A 20,494-nucleotide genomic window follows, 5' to 3' on the forward strand; every position below is an offset into this window, starting at 1 on the left:
TCACTGGATGTGCTACTGGTTGAGGCAGGCAGTGGACATGATGGAAGAAAAGAGAGATGACACATGTCATTTACATTCACAGAAGTCACATAATGCAGTATAGGACTGAAAGTTTGGACATCTGGATAACTACAACATTTATTATGATATGGACTTACCAAGTGACCATTGCTGTGGCTGGTGCAGGGACCCTATAAGCCAAAGATATGCTATGTCATTCACATATCAAGAAATATGAAAAAATGTAAATACAACTAATAAAACTTATCTGACGTCCTTCTCTGACTCTACCACCTGTGGTTTGAGTTGAAATGCCAATGCCATGTAAAAACAGAAATGCAAACAAGACAGTAGTAAGCACATACAAGGCATCATGTAGCATTAACCCTGATCGATAGCACACAGAAAATAATAAGCTATACGCATACCAGATGGGTGATGATGATTTACAGACTGCATGTGTCCTATGCAAGTGAAGAAGGCCACATAAGTCATGAAGGAGACAGATGAATCTAGTAGTATTGAAATGTAGCAAACATGAGAAATGTAGCAAACATACAAACTGCCTTACCAAGTACATCCTCCCTGGTTCCTCCACGATTGGTGAACATGTCATCTGACATAAAGTGGAACCTGTAGTATAAAATGTTATACAAACAACATAATAGTGTATTCCTCATTCATAACAGGTGACAGATGCACACAATAGCTAGGGGACAACATTAACAGAATATGGACACACTCAGATGACAAATGGTGTTGATGATATGATGATGTCCTTGTGTAGGGAACAAGACTACAGGTAAGCTAAACAGTGCTGCACCCTAGAAACAATATGAATAACCATGCCAGGTCTGTCTAAGCCTGATGTTCCATGGCCCATGTCATGCAAAGCTGCATGTGTATGTTAAATATCACATGAACAGCATGTTAAGTATATTCCTCAGTCAGAACACGAGGCAGACAACAGCCATGGAATGTACTGACAGCATATGGAGACATTAATGTGACAGTGTTGATGTACCTGTGCATGGAACAAGCAACAATACGAACACCCTTACCAGTCTTTCTGTGCCTGATGATTCATGGCACATGTCTCACAGAGATGTATCTGTATGTTAAAATGGCACACAAACAACATGTGAGTATACTCCTCAGTCATAACTGGAACTAGGGGCAATCAGCAGCTATGGATCACACTAACAGAATGTGGAGACCCTTATGTATCATGTGGTGCTCCTTTTCCAATGTTGATGGGGGATCTACAATTGAAAGACACAGCATTACATGTTGTTGATAGTGTTACCTCTGCACTGCATAGGTAAGATAACATGCTACAGTATTTATATGGTGCATCTACAGCAGCTATTCTGTGACAGTCACTGAGTAGTTCTGCTGTAACACAAATATAACATTATGATAACTCTGAATGAATGTCCTTCAGTGACAATTGCTGTACATTGCAGTGTTTGTGAACATCAGACACACCTGTGTGTCCTGGAACACCTACCTCAATTCCTCCCCCAACAATTCTGGAAGGTGTTATGATGGGAGGATATTAACATTATTATCACATCTGGAGGACCAATGGTGGACCACCTCCAGTGGCATTCATCACCCTCTCATTGTAGCAGAGTCTGTTGGCTGCACAGATAATCATGTTCATAGGTTCATAGGTAGGTACTAGGCTATCAGCCCAAGGGCCTATGTAAGCCTAGCCAACAAGGTTCCCTGGCTTATGCCACCCAAGAAAGATATTTTCCTGTGCCACTGTCAAGCAGAGACACAGAAGTGATCCCGGGGTGTATTTCCTATTTCCCATCCACTCAAGATTTTTCTTGAAGAGTGCTAATGAAGAACTTTGCTTGACATAGATGGGTAGCCTGTTCCAGAGTATAGGAAGTCTCTGGGACAGGAATCTATCCCTCCAGCATGTCCTGTTTATTGTGGTGACAAGGTTTAGGTCCCTAGAGCATGTAGCTTGAAGGGATTGGGATTTCTTTAGGTGTAGCATGTCCAACAGATCTGGGTTTGACATAGCTTTATATGTTAGGCAGAGATTACCTCAGAGTAGGTGATATGCTACGGAGTAAAGCTGGAGATTTTTGAGGCGGTCAGTGTTGGGGATTTGTTTGAGGCCAGTAATCCTCTTTGTGAGGTACTTATGTGGCCTTTCCAGCTGCTGCAGATGTCTTGTGAGGTACATTCCAAAAGGGGTGTTGTACTCTATAATGGGTCTAATGAGTGCCGAGTAGAGGGGAACAATGACCTCTTTTTTCCTGGATAAGAACCCTTTTATGATGACGTGTGCCACATGGAAGGACTTCTTGACTACTGTGCTGATGTGACTATCAAAGGAGAGACTACTGTCCACCTGGGTCCCAATGTCTCTTATCATGCATTTGGTGTTAAGTAGATTGCTGCCTATGTGGTAGTTAATGGGTACAGAGTTTTTACCAAAGGGGATGACACTACACTTTTTGGCATTGCGCTTGAGGCCATGGCTCTGACACCAGGCATCTGTCTCAGCGAGGCCCTTCTGTAGGATGTCCACATTATTTGGGGACTTGACTATGGCTCCTAGTTTGCAGTCATCTGCGAACTTCATTAGCCAGAGGCCTTCTGTGTTAGCCTATAACTTCAGAGAAATAGATACCAAACAGGGATGTCCCAGGATGGAACCCTGTGGTACTCCACTTGTCACTGCTTTGAGGTCAGATTTGGAGTCATCAACTTTTACAGTGTGGGTTTTGTCAGTGAGCCAGTTGGCAACCCATCTTGTGACGTAGGGATTTATACCTAGTTTAATGAGTTTAGCTATAATTCCAGAATGGAGGATGGTGTCAGAAGCCTTGGCGAGGTCAAGATAGGATGTGTGAACCACCTTACCTTCATCTACAGATTTGGTGACTGCCTCAAAGAAGTCGATCTGGTTCAGGAGGCATGATCTGCCTTTCACAAACCCAAACTGGGTGGGATCCAGAGTTTGGAGGTTACCAATGTCTTTGTTTATGAGTTCCATGATGATACGTTTCATGGCCTTGCAGACCAGGCTCATCAGGCTAATAGCTCAATAGTTCCCGGGATCAGTGGTGGCTAACCCTTTGTGGAGTGGGATAACTGTTGCTGTGTGCAATTCAGTGGGCACAAAGCCTGATGCGAGGCCCACTCCTGGCTGCTGAGTTTTCCCTGTTGGTAGCGTTTGCATGTGCAACCCACCAGCCTGTGCATACCCCCCTGCTTCAGTGTCCTGCTATCTACCTGAGGCCCAGAGATAATCCTGAATTCTGTGAAGTGTCTAATACCTACACCTGAGATTGGAAAGAGTATTGTCTTCCCTATGTTGTACTGCCTTGAGAAGCAGCAATAGTTATTTGGAACATGCAACCCACCTGCCAGTGCATACCCCCAGCTTCAGTGTCCTGCTATCTACCTGAGGCCCAGAGATAATCCTGAATTCTGTAGTGTCTGATACCTACATCTGAGATTGGAAAGAGTCTTGTCTTCCCTATGTTGTACTGCCTTGAGAAGCAGGAATAGTTATTTGGAACGTGCAACCCACCTGCCAGTGCATACCCCCCAGCTTCAGTGTCCTGCTATCTACCTGTGGCCCAGAGATAATCCTGAATTCTGTAAAGTGTCTGATACCTACACCTGAGATTGGAAAGAGTCTTGTCTTCCCTGTGTTGTACTGCCTTGAGAAGCAGGAATAGATATTTGAAAGTATGTACAAAAATACTCCTACCGTCTTAAACTGCAATAGACTCCTGTCTTATTTTGTTTAAGTGAGCATTCCCTGCAGGATTATCAGCAGCCATAGTCTCTTATTATATTACATCCTGCCTGCTAGAGTTACCCCCCCCATATTGTCTCTTATAGTCACATTCCCTATACCATCCTTAGCCTCTCTCCTAAAACTCTCCCCCTGCTTGTAAATTATATTTTATTCTTCTCACCTCTGCCAACCCCTAATCTCTTTAAACCCCTTTTGGTAGACTCTACTTACATTACCTGCAATGACCATTAGAGGGCAGTAGTTCTACCTATTTACCCATCACTTACCTTGCTCCTTTAGTTCAGCCTTTAAACTTTATTTTTGTCTCCTTCTTACCTCTGTTACTGCTGAGCCTATTTCTTTGCCTCTGAATCAACCCTTAGTCAGCTTTCATTTCACTCTGCTATTTTAGTCTCTGACCTCCTAGATACCTTACTTTAGACTTACCTCCCAAATCACTGATTATCTTCCCTCAAAACTTGTCTTCTTGTCTGAACCCACTCTGTTCACCCTGTGGGCTCACTCTGCTCCCCTACCCTACCCCCAAATCTCACCCACCCCCAATGGTCCTACACTTATACTTCCTAAACCACACCCTCTCTCTCATCCAACCTATCAATTGCTCCAACCACTTACTCACTTAGCTACACCCTCCTCCTCTAACTCTCTCTAGTATCTCTACTTAAAGTGCTTTTCCATACCTTATAGCACTACTCCTCCCTCTCCTTAGTCTCTCTCACTCTCACTAGTTCTTTATTATTTTATTCCATTCTACCTCCATTGTATTTGTAAAGTTATTCATAACAATATGCAAACTACAATGAAAGCTATCCTAACCAACGTAATACTCTTAACCACATTTTTACCTGCCCTCACCTCTGCCTATCTGCTAACCTGTTTTGAAAAGTCTGATTACTTCCACCATAACTACTCTCCAAAACAAACAAGCATTCATGATCTCTCCCACTCCCATATTCACATTAACATCATATCCACTCCCTGCTATTTGCTACCTCAATTCCATCGATGCACACACATTAAGTACAATAACATCTTAGTAAGAAAAGGGAAACATCAAACTAACTATTCATACAACCCAGTATTTAAGCTAAAAAACCTCACCTTACAGGATGGGGACATCCACCCTAATCCTGGCCCAACCAATGCCTCTACAGTAAATATTCACTGCACCACACCCTCAAACCTTCCAACCCAGACCAAACTCTCCAACTCTTTACTAATAGGACATCTCAATATCCACAGTATCAACAACAAAATTGCCCATCTCCATGCCCTCCTTGATATTCACTCCTTTGACATCTTCTGCCTTACAGAAACTTGGTTAAAACCTGGAACTAAGGATAACGAAGTTATCCCCCCAGGCTATAACATAATGAGACAAGATAGCTCAAAACGTAAGTGTGGGGGAGTAGCACTCCTATATAAAAATGGCCTACAAATCTCCTCTATAACTTATAACCCACCTCTGGACAGTAAGGCTGAAGTTCTCATCTCCAGACTTCAAATCACCCCTAACAACTCCCTTTATGCCATCTGTATCTACCTACCCCCCGGCAATAACAACATTATAATAGAAGATATTCTTAGGGTGTCCTCAACTTACCCACAAGAAACAATAATACTAGGTGACTTTAACACTGACTGGAAAACTATCAATACTAATAATCCTTCCTCACATATTAATCTTTATGGCTTTATTCAAACTATCACCTCAACTACCACAATTAACAAATCAACCAAAAAAGAGAGCACCTTAGACTGGATACTTATTAATAAACATCCACATACTTACAATGTAGGAACTTTACCAGATGATCTAAGTGATCATACTCTAACTTACATTATAAGACAAAAGAATGATATTTCTAACACCCCTACTTATAGGATCTCATGAACCAAGAAACACTTTAACCCTGTACTATTCCAAAACAAACTCAATGCCTGTGACTGGAAACCTCTAAAAATTCTCCCACTAGATGAGGCTGTTAAATATTTTAACTCTAAATTTCTAGCAATCCTCGAAGAGCACGCACCTAAATGATCTATTAGAATGAAATCCAAACCAGCCCCCTGGCTTTCAAAAGAAACCAGACAGAAAATTCTACTTAGAAACAAATCATGGGCTAAGTGGAGAGCTAACAGAACTTCCCCCATAACAACAAACTTTCAGACAGCTAAGAAATATAACAAAAAAAGCTATACTCACTGACAAAAATAACTACTATTGTAAACTACAGCAAACACACCAAAAGACTCCACAGAAATTTTGGACTAGCTTAAATAGACTCATTCACCCTGGCCACTCTAGCACACCATCCCCTCAAGTTGCTGATCATAACACCCCACAACAAACGGCCAACAACTTTAATACCTACTTCACAGAGACCATACCAACAACTTCAACACCTACTTCACGGAGACCATACAATCCCTAGCTAGTCAGCTTTCCACTGAGAACACAAGGCTCCCAACCTCTTTACCTGGATCTTTACCAACATTCCAATTTCAACCTATCTCAACCACTCTCATCTACAAAATCTTACAAAAACTTAAGCCTTGTACTCCTTCAGCCGACCAGTTACCTTCTGAATATTTGCAAAAAGCAGCCAAAGTCGTTGCCTTTCTCATATCCATCCTAATTAACAGAACCATTATAGGTTCATAGGTTCATAGGTTCATACTAGACTATCTGCCCTAGGGCATTTATAAGCCTAGCCAGAGTGTGTTTGGCTTTCGCCACCCATTTTAAATTAATTTTGCTATGCCCTTTTTCGAGGTTAGTATACTATGCCTCTGTCTAACTGACACAGAAGTGATACCCGGGGTAAACCTACGATCACCCATCCACTCATCAAGATTCCTCTTGAAGAGAGTCAGTGAGGGACTTCCTGTAGTCAGTTCAAAAGCAAAATAAAATCCCACTGTTAGTCCCAAACCCAGGACCTTGGAAACACTAGTCTGCATGACTTACCACTAAGCCATGACTGTTAAACAAGAACATTGTGCTAAAATAAATATATGATGTAATAGTAGGAATGAATGTAAAGGGAATATAGGATGTGTAGTACACAAAGCATGTCATGTATATTTACTGTCAAATCTAGTGGATATCTATGATAGTAGTGTGTGAACAGAAACAGCCATGCTAGTTGGTAGCTAGTAGGACATAATGTCACTGTAGCACCTTGCAAGCCACACACATACTCACAGCAGGATAATCACTGCCCATACCCCACAACCTGTTACAGGAACACATCCGGACCAAGTAATAAAATATGTGGAGCAAAGGGCCAAAACCAGGGACACATTACAAATAATGTTAAAACAAACTTAGACAGTTCAGAGAGTAACAGGTTCTGCATTTTGTGGGATGTTTGGAAGGGTATGAAGTCTGAAACTTAAATGTTTGTCACTATATTCTGACTTGAGGCCAGAGTGATTTGCCAGAAAAAGCTGTGCATGAGATATTGACCAAAATATGAGGCAGAAATGTGGACAACCTGCAAATATTTGTACCATGAGAGGTTTGACACCACCATATTTGAATAGTTAAGAGCCTAGACATAGCAACAGTGACTGAGTTACAGGAATGCCCCACAGACTCCATGTGAAATGTACAAACAGTAGGCAGAAAGGTGTTACAACACATGCAATGGTAACTATGAAGTCCTGAAAGTATGCACCACTTGCATGGCAGAAAAAGTGTAGTAATACATATGCTCATGCTATCCCACAGTCACAACTGCAGCATACCAGACAATTTAATGGGTGTACCCCACTGATATGTACCATTCCATGAGGCAGATAACAGATGCACCTGAGAGTGTCTGGGGCCTGCTCAGCAGCATACTCAAATACCCTAATAGATGTCAAGGCTCACACCATAGCCAGACCACACTGCATGCTGTAACATCCTAGCAGATATAGCAAGCATTCCAAGGTGTGAATGTACATGGAAAATAGGAAAGCCACAGGAGCACACTACAGTCAAGACACCTAGCAGGCATACAAGTAGTGAATGTAAAGGGCAAATATTGAAGCCATAGCAACAAAGTGCAAGAGCCACTGCTATACACCAGTTGCACCACATGTCCCACAGGAAAGCACACACTCACACATTAACAGTAGTAGTAGTCGGAGGTGTCAGTGTACACACACAGTTAGTACAGGAAACTGGATAAATGAATGGAGAAATGTTAATCTACAACACAGCTGGAAATATGAGAGAGATACCAACCTTTACACTCACAGAACATTGTCCACAGTATACCAGCATGGTCCCTGCCCTTAAAATCTGAAAGGGCTATGCCTATCTCACATACCTTTTTATAGCACTGTTCTGAAATCACAGTGAGAACTGCAATCAGTACACAACTGGCTGCATGCAATTAGCAAATGCTGGCTAACAATTGGTGCAGAGGCCATCACATGGACATATGCAGATACCTACAAAAGCATGCTGTACTCCCAGTCCACACATGCAATACTTTCATTGCACCCTGAGGAGGAAGTGAGAAACAGAGAGAGAGAGAGAGAGAGACAGAGAGACAGAGACAGAGACAAACAAAATTAAACATACACAAACAAAACTGGTCAGCAACAGCCACCTGAAAGCAGACAACTGGCAAGTGGAGCAGCAGGACACAAAACCAGACGACAACACAAGCAGCTGTGACAAACACAGGTAATGTAAAGTAATACTATAAAGGTCTACATACTGTGAACCCTCCATATGTGTCATTGGTCTGTATCCATATGTATATGAAGATGTGCAAAGGGCAGGGGACATACAGCAACTATCAGTGAAGGCTGTACATACATTTGTATGTGAGAGCATCTATGTGCACATATCAATGTAGGTTGAATGTAGGTTGTAGTGCAATGTACAAAGTAGGTTTCACAGTTATGTATGTTTAGCAGTATGTTAGTGTGTGTATACAGTATGGTAAACAAACATGTTGATATGTATCTATCATATGGATACATGTGTATGTCAAAATATGTATGTATATATATATATATATATATATATATATATATATATATATATATAATATGCATATATGTATACATACATAGAGACAGATGTAGGAGTACATAGACAGATGTAGATAGATAGAATATGTACAAACATATATATGTAATACACACATACAGATATAGATATATGTAGATACATATACATAGACAGACAGATCTGACTATCTACAGGTATGACTGTATATGACAACCTCAACACCCCCTGTCCCACCCCCTCTGTCACTCTCACACCCTCTCTGTCACACCCCCTCCATATCTATAGCAATATATGTACATCAATATATATATATATATATATATATATATATATATATATATATATATATATATATATATATATATATATATATATATATATATATATATATATATACATATAGATATATCTATATACATATATATATATATATATATATATATATATATATATATATAGAGAGAGAGAGAGAGAGAGATGTATATATATTTTGAGTGAGGCACATGTGTACAGATGTATTGCAACAGGTGCCTGGTGACAAAGGCATGGAGTGAACACCAGTGTCAAAACTGGAGTACCATACCCCATTTCAAATCACCTACACCAGTAACCACCAGATATGTGATTGGCTGTCCACCACTGCATGTGTCAGGGGTGAACAGGGTCATAAATGTGTACAATAGTCCCCCAATGATATTCACAGTGGCACACTATTCCTGAAATACCTGCACATGGTATGTGTCAGCAGACATGGTGTGTCAGCTATGGACATGTAGGTCAGTGTATGGCTGCCATGGTATGTACCTCACATGACAGCTACAGATATGGAGAAGGACACAGTGACATGTACAACACTGTGACAATGCACTCAAACACATTACCAATGCACAGTGACTGACAACACCACAGAGTACACACATACTACCCACATAGAGGTTATCACTCCTGGATTTACATACTTAAGTCACACCCATGACAGATGTCCAACAACCATAGTAACACCTCACACCATCCACAACCTCAATGACTGCTGTGTGTCATCCATGCCACTGCAATAGAGAGCACATGTGGAGGTAAAGGTTCCTACCCACAGATAAGACATACCGTGCAATTAACCACACAATGTTAAGAAGCAAGACTCCCCATGAGTACATGTCACACATACCCCTGCTGAATGTTAGTCAGATAGGTAATATGCCATATGAGTCACCCTGTGTAACTGTTTGACAGCAGCAGGTACCATCACACCACATGTGTCACAATGGTCAGGGTAGCAGAACAGTATGCTGCTGTAGTCCCAGGGGCAATAGCATATTGTATAGTATTGTATTGTAATATATTATATTGTGTTGTATTGTATTGGTATGTTGAGGTGCCTCCTTTGTGGATTGGAACCACTGCTGCTGTGCACCAGTGTAGAGGTACATATCCTGTAGTCAGGCTAGTGTTACATAGCACTTCTATATTTGTGTTTAGCTCCTGTCGGAGTTCATGCAGCATGCAACCGGGGATACCATCAGGTCCCATTCATGTTGTGTATTCTGCTTTCCTGAGGGCGGCTCTCACCTGGACATCTGTGATGACAGGGAGGTTACAGTCAGCTGGGATAACTATGTCTTATTTTGGGGGAGAGGGAGGGGTGAAACCTGCACTGAACCTGTCTGCCACAATGTTGTCAATATCTGTGGTTTCAGTGAATTATTTGTTGTTGTGTACTAACTATGGGCATAGAGGATGGATCCTGACCAGGTTGCTAACATAACTGAAGAAGGCCTTGTGGTTATCTGTAGTGTCCCTCTTGATTTCCCTCTCAAAGTTGCCCATGGATGTTTGTATGAGGGAAAATAGATCCTTACTAGTGCTGCTCAGACATGCCTTCCCTTTATGGAATTATGCTCTGTCTTGCAGTAGCTTCCATCTTTTGTAATACAATCTGTCTATGGCTGGGGTCCACAAGACAGGATGCTGTCCCTTTGTGGAGAGTGTCTTGGCCATATATGGGACTGCATGATCCATGCATTCTCGGAGATGTCCGTAGAAAGCATTTGTGAAGGCGTCAGCATTGTGGGTTGTGTCTTCCACTGGCCCAGTGGGCTGAAAGCATACCATGTCACTGTTACAAAGTGTAAAGTTTGCATTTGCAATGTTATTCACTATAGTCATTTGTGCTGGTGGTGGAGGTGGGATATGTATATCCAGGGCATTTAGTTTGTGGTCAGCTCACAGTAGTTGATGATGTAGCCCATACAGCACCTAGATACAAACCCCCAGAGTGAGGAGGTGCTCTGGACCTGAATCAGTGTTCTGACTGCTGGGGTTTTGTAGTATGTCGTATGTAGTGTGCCAGGTACTGTTGCACAGTTGCTGGCTGAGCACTGATACCTGGCCATTTACATGTGTATCCACCAATAGATGGACAGATGCTATATATGTGAGATATGTCGTATCATAACAGTCGAGTAGCATGTGTAGTATGTGTGCCAAATTCTGCTGACATATATTGCTGATATCAGGTTATTTCCTTTTTCAGGAACATGGCTCACCCGCGAAATCCAGCTTACTCCACAGCTGAGGATGAGGAGATACACCTGAGCCTGGTGCGGGATTATGCAATACTCTTTTCCCGCACCAGCCAGAATCAGCAGGAGATGGCTGCACTGTGGCAAGACCTGGTCCGTCGGGTAAATGACATAGGCACGCATAATAGGACATATGAGCAGGTACGACATCACTGCAGTGATTTAATCAGAAATGTCCATCAGCATGCATCGGATATCCACAGGCAACAGGTCGCCACAGGTGGTGGGGTGACTACACATCCCCCACTCACCAGACTGGAGGGACTACTCATGAGTGTAGTGGCTCCAGTACGCCAACAACAACAACAGCAGCAGACATGCATTATGATGGAGGCTGGAGCATCACAGCAGCAAGACTATGAGCATGCAGGTAATATGCCATATGTATAGTTGACTGTTGTGTACACTGGTAGTTAATGCATGTGTCCTTGGTTTGTAGCTGTCATCATAGTATTTAATGTGCAAGTGTGATATCCTCAATATCAGCAGCTGACCTGTGAAAGGTGACTGTTGTACTACTGACCTGTATTATAATCAGTAACAATGGCACAGTCGTGCCCACTGACATTAGTTTCCTCACTTCTGCAGGTCCCTCCGGTGTAACAGCAATGCAGCCTATCCATGCTGGTGAGTGTGTATTAACAATACCTTTAATAGTCTTGATAGTAATAGTAATATTAGGCTCACTTAGTAGTGCTCTGTGTATGCATGCAGGTGTGTCTGTGCCTGTGTGTTGATATCTCACATACTGAGTAGTGTACAACTGTGTGCAACTGTGTGCAACTGTGTGTGTGTGTGTATGTGTGCATGTGTGCATGTGTGCACGTGTGCATGTGTGTGCATGTGTGCATGTGTGCACCTGTGCATGTGTGCATGTGTGCACCTGTGCATGTGTGCATGTGTGCACCTGTGCATGTGTGGATGTGTGCATCACTGGTAATATTGTGTAGACATTGTAAACTGTGTTTCCTGTTTCCCTCCCACAGGTTCTGGTGCTGCTCTGGTGTCATGCAGCAGGGAATATGAAGCAGGTGCCATGGGTACTGATAATGATGACATCTGTGTAATGGCACAGGAAGGTATGCCAGGGTGCATCATTGGTCAGCCGATTGACAGTACACAGCTGTCAACCCCATCAATGCGCACAGTTATCCTGCCAATACACCCTTTGTCAACAATGTCCCTAGGTGATGGACAGCATACAGTGGGCATTGAACAGTGTAATGTGGTATCTGTGGCACATGCCTCCCCACACAGCAGCCATGGGCATGGCCCTGAGATGGTACCACACAGACAGATGTCCAGGGGTTCTCGTGGGACCATCCGTGGGTGTACTGCCCCTGTCAGATGTCCCCTCAGAGGTCTTACAACCTCAGCTATGTTTCGGGCTGTCATGCAGGCACAGTCACGTATGGAACAGTACACCAGACAGGGTCTGAGGGAGCTGACAGCATGTCGCACAGCCATGACTGACAGTATGTGTGACATTGCGGCTGCCATCCGTAATTTCACCGATGTCATAGACAGATGTTGTGGGGACATATTAGACCAGTTCCACAACTACATGTCCATGAGCCAGGGTGATGGTGGACAGTTGAGGCATCGATGTGGGCGTATGCCAGCAACAGCAGCAGCTGGCAGTCGCTGATGACAACAGGGCGGCTGCCCCATACTGCCAGCAGCAGGCCCAGCACTGCTGGGACTGTGGTGGCATCAGACTGCCGCCCAGAAGACCACGTGCACGTGGCTCTGGCCAGGCCCGACAGGGATCTGTGTCCATTCAATGAACACCTGCTTCTGATGACAGTATCCAGTCTGGGTTTGTACTGGATATGGTCCGTAGCACCCGTGCAAGGCACAGGTACCGTGTCCGTGGCCAGAGACACTGATCTGTATGACCTGGCTGGTACAGTCTGTGGCTGTCCACAAACAACAGTATATGGCAGCCATGAGGTGGAACTGTGTGCATCCATACACACATGTGAATTGGCAACATCTAGGGCTACTGCATACATGCACACACTGCATCAACATTGCCCCACCTTGTACTGCTGTCCCTCACCAACACACATACACATACATGTCAATTGGTGGTATTGGTGGCTGACTCAGGCATACCAAGTTCACACCCTGTGCATATGATGAAACTGTGCCACCTCCTGCAATCTGTAACATCAGTGCAGGTACAGGTTAACATGTTGCTGATGCACAGGCTGACTACATAGACGTGTAGTAATAGTATCATGTTGTTAACAGTACTGTGTGCTGAGATAATTGTGGGTATATCACAGCATGCCTGATGCAGTAAGGGTATGATTGTCATGTACTGTTGTCTACACCCATGGTAAGTACCATAGTTTATCATCTGCACATGTTGGCATACTGGTGGTAAGGATGTCAACAGAAGGCTACATACATAGGTAGCACAGGGGATAAGGTAATGAAAGTATTGATACGCAATGATGGACATGTAAACTGCAAGTGGCATGTTGTCCACACTGGACTCTGCAATGCGGCTGATATAATTGTGGGTATATCCCAGCATGCCTGATGCAGTAAGGGTATGATTGTCTTGTACTGTTGTCTACACCCATGGTAAGTACCATAGTGTATCATCTGCACATCCCATACTGGTGGTAAGGATGTCAACAGAAGGCTACATACATAGGTAGCACAGGGGATAAGGTAATGAAAGTATTGATACGCAATGATGGACGTGTAAACTGCAAGTGGCATGTTGTCCACACTGGACTCTGCAATGCGGATGATATAAGTGTGGGTATATCCCAGCATGCCTGATGCAGTAAGGGTATGATTGTCTTGTACTGTTGTCTACACCCATGGTAAATACCATAGTGTATCATCTGCACATGTTGGCATACTGGTGGTAAGGATGTCAACAGAAGGCTACATACATATGTAGCACAGGGGATAAGGTAATGAAAGTATTGATATGCAATGATGGACATGTAAACTGCAAGTGGCATGTTGTCCACACTGGACTCTGCAATGCGGATGATATAAGTGTGGGTATATCCCAGCATGCCTGATGCAGTAAGGGTATGATTGTCTTGTACTGTTGTCTGCACCCATGGTAAGTACCATAGTGTATCATCTGCACATGTTGGCATACTGGTGGTAAGGATGTCAACAGAAGGCTACATACATAGGTAGCACAGGGGATAAGGTAATGAATGTATTGATACGCAATGATGAACATGTAAACTGCAAGTGGCATGTTGTCCACACTGGACTCTGCAATGCGGATGATATAAGTGTGGGTATATCCCAGCATGCCTGATGCAGTAAGGGTATGATTGTCTTGTACTGTTTTCTACACCCATGGTAAGTACCATAGTGTATCATCTGCACATGTTGGCATACTGGTGGTAAGGATGTCAACAGAAGGCTACATACATAGGTAGCACAGGGGATAAGGTAATGAAAGTATTGATACGCAATGATGGACATGTAAACTGCAAGTGGCATGTTGCCCACACTGGACTCTGCAATGCGGATGTTTGAGGATGTTGATATGTGTGCAGTACTACACGACTGGTACAGGACACACAGGAGCACCCTAGCACTGCAAGCTCACATCTCATACCATGCTAGACAGCCCCAACACACAAAACTAACTGTCACAGGAGGGAGAGTCCCATACATGTCAGGGATACTGTGGTGGCAGGCCAGGTAGCATACATCCTACTAAGTATGGAACCACTGAGTGAAGGCTCAGTGACTGTTATTGACATGTGTATTACTGCAGGTATGAGCACATGGGTTTCCATCCAGTTATTGTACATCCTGATGGTACATGGCCTGTACACATGTGTGCGCTGAGACTGGACCCTAGCCATCTGACCTGTGTATTTCCATGTACATGTGCATAGTGCCTGCATATTTGCAGTGTTACCTACTGGAAGTGGTACAGCTTGTTTGTTGTACAATGGACTACATGCAGCCCTGCTTACTGTAGCTTTGTTTGCATGCATGTTTGCTTGCAATTACCCTGGAATACTGATCCCACCTGCAATGCATAGTTACAGAGCTTCTGTGGACTCCTAGTGACATCTGCATAGCTTACTATATGTATGTCCATGTCTCACTTGACAGAACATCACTGTTTGTCCTGTTCACATGTACATTGCCTGGGACACATTGCATATGACTTACCTGGCATTTGTCCACGTGAGCAGTCATACATGCCACTGCTAACTAATCACAGGCACTACACCCTCACATACTCATCTTCTGTTGAACCACCTGCTTCGCTAGGGGCGGCTTGCACCTGTCACCCCAGGGCTTTTGGATATTGGCAAAGGCTCTTGCTACCCCCATAGTGCCTTTGTTAGGCAAGGCTCAAATGACACACCCACCTTCATAAGTATCACAAGGGATAAGAAACTAAGAGTAATGCTACTCAACGCCAGAAGTCTAAACCTCAAGATGCATGCACTCGAAACTCTCCTTAGCATGGAGAACATCGATATCTGTGCAGTAACAGATACCTGGTTCAGGGCTACTGAGAGCACACCAGCACTACCAGGTAATACCTCATACCATGCTTTTCAGCCCCAAAATTTGGACCGAACCACAAAAAGAGTGGGAGTATTGATATTCATCAAAGATACCCACACCTCCAGGTTGGGGGCAAAGCACCAGGCATCAGAGACTATCCATGTGCCACTAACAATGGGTAAAACTGCCTTCCAGGTTATAGCCTGCTACAGACCACCCTCCCAAACCCAAGAAATGCACTCGGCCTTCCTGAGAACAGTGGAAAATATGAAGGTCTCTCCAAACACCATTATATTGGGTGACTTCAACTACCCAAACATAGACTGGGAGCATGACTCTAGCTCCAACACCCTAGCCCAAAGATTCCTAGAATATATGAACTCAAATGCTATGGAACAACTTGTTACCACTCCCACAAGAAGGGAAAACATACTGGACCTGATCATCACCAACATGGGGACTCTATGCTTCAGACCAGAAGTGTATCCCTCACTGGTAAGATCAGACCATAAACTAATCTCACTGGATATTCACATCCCTACCCCACCCCCTGCCCAGAAAACCACAGTGAACAACTTCTCTAAAGCAAATTCACACTCCTCAAAACTGAGGTGGAAACCTTCAAAGCCCCTGGGCCTGTGGAAAATATGCACCAGACCGCAGATTCCTCTAAAAACACATTCTATGGACACCTTCAGGAATGCATGGATCATGCGATCCTGAAAAAAAACAAGACCCAGTCCTCCAAAGGCAGACGTCCTGTCTAGTGGACCCCAGCCATAAACAAACTATACAATAGAAGGAGGAAGCTACTAAATGATACAGCAAAATCCAGTAAAGGGAAGGCATCACTGATCAGTATTAGCAAAAAACTACAGGCACTCATAAGATTGTCTAAGGCCAGATTTGAGAGAAAATTGCACAGGAAACTAAGCATCAACACACGGCTTTCTTTAGGTATGTTAGGAACCTGGGTGGTAATTCCCAGATATGCTCAGAGGTAGTCCAAAATGTTAATAGAAACACCAAACCCACAGACATTGCCAACATCCTAGCTGACAGGTTCAGCTCAAATCCCACCCTCCCCTTCACACCGAATGGGAAAATATTTATCCCAGCAGAGTGCTGCCCCTCTGACATCTCAGATGCTCAGATAAGAGCCGCCCTCTCCAAAGCAATACACACTGCATCAATGGGACCAGACAGTGTCCCGGGCTGTGTCCTACATGAACTCCAAGAAGAGCTACACCCAAACATAAAACTACTGTTAAATCTCAGCCTTACTACAGGATATGTGGCCAAAGAGTGGTGTACAGCAACAGTGGTCCCACTACAGAAAGGTGGTGCCTCAACGGATCCTGGACACTATTGCCCCATAAGCCTGACTAGCTTGATCTGCAAAGCTATGGAAAGGATCATTGTGGACCTCATAAATAAAGATATTGGAGACCTACAGACACTGGATCATACCCAGTTTGGCTTTGTTAAGGGCAGATCCTGCCTCTCAAACCTGGTTGATTTCTTTGAAACAGTCACCAAGGCCATTGACGAGGGGAAAGTGGTCCACACAGCCTACCTGGACCTTGCAAAAGCCTTCGATACAATACCCCATCTCAGGCATTCTAGAGAAGCTCACTAGCTTAAATATAAACCCCTATGTCACTAGATGGATTGCACACTGGCTCAAGGATAGAACCCACATGGTTAGAATTGCTGGAGCCATGCCAGACTCCAAACCTGTTACAAGTGGTGTCCCACAAGGCTCAGTCCTGAGACCTCTCTTGTTTGGTATATATTTATCGGAGGTACAGACCAACACGGAAGGACTGTGGCTGAACAAATTCGCAAAAGACTGCAAACTGGCCGCCATAATCGACTCTCCAGCTGACACAAGCATCCTCCAAAAGGGCCTCATAGAAACAGACAACTTGTGCCAGAGCCATGGCCTCAAGCTGAATGCCAAAAAGTGTATAGTCATCCACTTTGGCAAAAACAAAGTGCCCACAAAGTACCACATAGGTGGTAATCCATTAAGTACAGAAGAAGTAATTAGGGACCTGGGGACCCAAGTTGATAGCAATCTCTCATTTGACAACCACATGGCCAAAGTGGTTTGAAAAACATTTTATATAGCCCACCTCATCATGAAGGGATTCACATCTAGATCAGGGGAGGACATCGTGCCTCTTTACTCATCCCTCATCAGGCCCATAATTGAGTACAATGCCCCTGTTGGGATGTACCTTACCAGACACCTACAGCAACTGGAAAGACCCCAAAAGTACCTCACCAAGAGGATCAAAGGGTTCAAACAGATACCATATGCTGACCAGTTAAAGAAACTCCAGCTCTACTCAGTGGCATACCGCCTGTTCAGAGGCGATCTGTGCCTGATGTATAAAGCCATGTCAAACCCGGAATTAATGGACATGCTGCACCTCAGAATATCCAAATCCCATCGAGCTACACGCTCGAGAGACTTGAACCTCAGCACTGAAATAAATAGGACATGCTGGAGGGACAGATTCATAACCCAGAGGCTCCCTTCACTCTGGAATAAAATCCCAGTCCAGGTTAGGCAGAGTCCCTCATTGACTCTCTTCAAGAGGAATCTTGATGAGTGGATGGGACATCATAGGTATTATCTGGGTATCACTTCTGTGTCACTGTTAGACAGAGGCACAGTATACTAACCTCGAAAAAGGGCATAGCAAGATAAATTTACAATGGATGGTGACAGCCAAACACATTCTGGCTAGGTTTATAAATGCCCTAGGGCAGATAGCCTAGTATGAACCTATGAACCTATGTACCTTGTTCCCCATTGGCCCTATGTGCTGTTAATCACCATGGCATTCACAATAATATGGTAGCATGTGCAAAGGTCAGTTGTCAGTTACCTCTATGGTACAGTTGTGGAATATGTGGGTCATGTGGCAATGTCACAGCTGCCACATGTACACAGTCAACCCTCTCCCCTACACATGGACGTACAACACATGTATGAGATGGAACCACATAGCCAAACTGGGGACTAAGAACTCTGAACCCAGTACTGTTATAACCTGTCAGGTGGCATGAAATACTACAGTGACTACAATACCAGTCTGATGTAGACCTACACTGACAGCAATACAAGCACGTGAACACACTGGACCATTCGTGGAGCCTAAGAATAGCATCCTGCCTGAGTGGCAGACACCTCTGCAGCTGACATACAGGCATACGTTATGCCAGAACACATCACGCATAACACATAGCACACAAATCCTGTGTGCCAAACAGTCACAGCCTGTACGGCTAGACAACACACCTGCTACAGTTGTGTTAGGTACCTTTATTGTCCGGTGCAGTGAGGTCACGCTCACCAGGCTGGACAAGGTGAAGGTCACAGTGATATGCCCGTGGGGCACTATGGTCCACCACAAAACACAAGCATACAGGTCAGTCAGAGGCATGGACACATATGACTCAGTCATTGCAGGATTCAAATCCCTACCTAACTATGTTATGACACTCGAGACGGACGCATTAACAGAGCACGCTATTTGCATTACTGGGAGGTTTCTCTTCTCCTGCTGTACTTATAGGGTGCTGACATCATCAGTGTTTAGAAAGGGGAATGTGCATCCTGTAGTGTGTTTTCCCAGTTGTCAAATGGGACATTTCCCTCACACAGACTTGCACACACACCAACCCCACACACACCAACACATACTGAGCATTTGCAGGATTCAAACCCCTACCTATCTATATTATGACACTTGAGGGAGACGCATTAGCAGAGCGCACTAGCCGAATTACTGGGCATCTGTTCTGCACCTGCAGTATTTATAGGGTGCTGACATCATTATTTCTACAGAGGTATGCACATCTAGTACTACCTGTCAGGTGGGGGATAGCATATATATGCATTTGCAGCCACCTACGTCAGGGCCAGATATGCGCATCGCACTGGCAGGTTATGTTTTATACCATGCTTCATGACCACAGGACCTGTAACACACAACACAACCAGTCCTGACCACCCCTCCCAGATCCAGGACACACACTTTGCTTCCCTGGGAACAGTGCCAAGATATGGAGGTGTTCACATACACCATTCCAGTTGTTAACGTCAGGTACAGGCATATTGTGTGTAGGAACTACTCAGGCCTCTACAACATTTTCCTACAGCCACTACAATTTGTGAATCCATGTGCTATGGCAGAACCACTCACCACAGCCACAAGGGGGAATACATATTGCACCTGACCTTCTACAACATGGGTACTCACTGTTCCACACCAGAGGTACACCACCATTGTTGATATCTGACTATACCCACCTTTCTCTGGCCATCAATATCCCATCCCCACCCCCAGGCAAGGTTGTCACTGCAAACAAACTGTATTTATCAAAAGCAGACTTTACACTTGTGAAGACTGGGGTTGAAGACTTCAAAGGACCCATGCTGGGGGAGTATACACGCCACTCTGCATAATCCTTGACAATTGCATTCTATGAGCATGTGGAAGGTTTGCATTGATCATGCTATCCCAAATATACCCATGACTGCTCCACAACAGGACACCTGTGGGG

The sequence above is a fragment of the Protopterus annectens genome, chromosome 1.part1, assembly GCF_019279795.1.
Source record: "Protopterus annectens isolate FY-2018-M chromosome 1.part1, PAN1.0, whole genome shotgun sequence".
Classification (NCBI taxonomy): Eukaryota; Metazoa; Chordata; order Ceratodontiformes; family Protopteridae; genus Protopterus; species Protopterus annectens.